At 33.1% G+C, this 2053-nt stretch overlaps 1 protein-coding gene across 1 annotated transcript in view; it reads left to right on the top strand.

Annotated features, from left to right (window-relative positions):
- LOC117170107 (fatty acid synthase) overlaps window positions 1-2053 on the top strand; it is a 48613-nt gene that overhangs the window by 10366 nt on the left and 36194 nt on the right. The window lies entirely within an intron of this gene.

Raw genomic sequence — 2053 nt, 5'->3', positions numbered from 1 at the left:
GAATACGCCAATTAACACAAATGGTAAGTTCCGACAGAGCCTACAAGTGTGCCTACTGACCGCTAGATGGCAATACCGGTTTCATATGTATACACCTGGTATGTATATCGACATCTAATGGATATTTTTAAATAAAACCAAGTGAAAAATATTTGTCATAAGAAGCTTAACATAGTAGGTATATTTATGACTTAAGGGGTTGCAACCCTTCTCTTATATTTTAAAAGACTACATTTTTCATGAATATTTTTATCATGAAAATTAGAGTATGAGTTTACAAAAATTAGGAAAATCATTTTCGTTTACTATATCGAATATTTAAGTTGACGTGTTTCAGGATTTTTCAAATAATCACCCCCCAGTACTCTTAACTACCCCTGAAAGTGATGGACTACATGTAAATAGGGAAATGTAATTTTTTTCTTAAGATTTATTCCACGTGCGAACAGATTATGATTTATAACAAATGCAAATGAATTGCAAATTTTTTGCAATAGTAGTATTAAATAGGTGAAAAAATCGCCCCCAAAAGTGAATTATCCAATATAACTCCAGATTTAATTAATATTTTGGAATTAAACAAAATAAAAAATATTTTTTATAAGAAGCCCCATACATAAGATGTAATTGTGGCCAAACCTCTATTTTATAATCATGAATAAACTATTTTCACATGAATATTTTTCTTATAAATATCAGGGTATGAACTAATTACCCCCTAGAAGTGGGTTATTTAAGCTAAATCGAGTTTTAATCAATATTTAAACAAAATGAAAATATTTCTCATGGCCAAAAACAAACAATAACAAAATTAAGTTAAAAAATATTTTCTTCATGTACTTCATTCGTTTAAAAATTTCAAAACAAGCTACATTCTTTTATATAAACTAAGTCAAGTGACTGATGAGATTATAATGTTATAAATTAATTTAAATAATTTAATTAGTGATCCTAAAGAAGTAAAAGACGCCTTCTGGGAAACTTTAAATGACACAATAAACATCTGCGAACATGGGGAAAGAATAATTCTACTAGGAGACATGAGCGGTTGGGTGGGCATTCAAAATCAGGATACAGAAAGAGTATTAGATAATTTTGGGGATCCAAGAACAAACTATAATGGAGATAAATTAGTTGGTCTATGCTTAGAAAGGGGTTTGTTTATTACAAATACTTGGTTTAGGCATAAAATGATCCACATGTACACCTGGTCTAAAGGAAATAGCCGCAGTATAATTGACTTTGTTGTTGCGGATGAAAGACTGAGAGAGTTAGTCAAAGATACAAGGGTCATGAGGGGTCCTGAATGCAATACTGATCATTACCTACTGATCTCAAAAATTAACGTAGGTCGGGGTTGGAGAAAAAAGAGACCCAAGAAAGCAAAACAAACGCGAATCAAAATTGAGAACCTACAGAAACCGGATGTGCGAATAGATTTCCAAAATAAGATAATCGAAAGCATAGATAGGGCAACATGGGAGGATCGTATAAAAAACAAAGATTTAGAGGGCGCCTGGACAATGTTACGGGATATCCTTGTTAGATGCACGATCGAAGTGTGTGGTACCGCAGTTGTAGGAAGGATGTCTGGTGATGCGTGGTGGAATGATGAAATCCAGGCTGCCCAAAAAGCAAAAAGAGGAGCGTACAAGAGAACTTTGAACATCGCAGGTCTTAGCAATGAGGAAATAAGTAAACGTAGAAATGATTATAGACGCGAAAACAGTATACTTAAACGATTAGTTAAAGAAAGTAAAGATACAATTAGAGCAGAAGAAGAGATAAAAATACAAAACGACTTTGAAGGAAGCAGGAAACTACTTTATAAAAAAATGAAAGGAAACAAAAGTACAGAAATTGTCAACATGAGAAATAGTAGGGGGGAAATGGTATATGATGCAGACGGAATACTAGAGGCTTTCATAGACTATTTTAGGAGACAATTCGAAGATGAAGCTATAGGACACCACAACTGCAATGTTGAACACGATGCGATGGAAAACTCAATTGAAAAAGTCTGTGTCACTGAGGTTAGGGATATAATTAAGAA

This window comes from Belonocnema kinseyi, chromosome 3, assembly GCF_010883055.1.
Source record: "Belonocnema kinseyi isolate 2016_QV_RU_SX_M_011 chromosome 3, B_treatae_v1, whole genome shotgun sequence".
Lineage (NCBI taxonomy): Eukaryota > Metazoa > Arthropoda > Insecta > Hymenoptera > Cynipidae > Belonocnema > Belonocnema kinseyi.
This window is presented reverse-complemented; position numbering and strand designations above follow the sequence as displayed.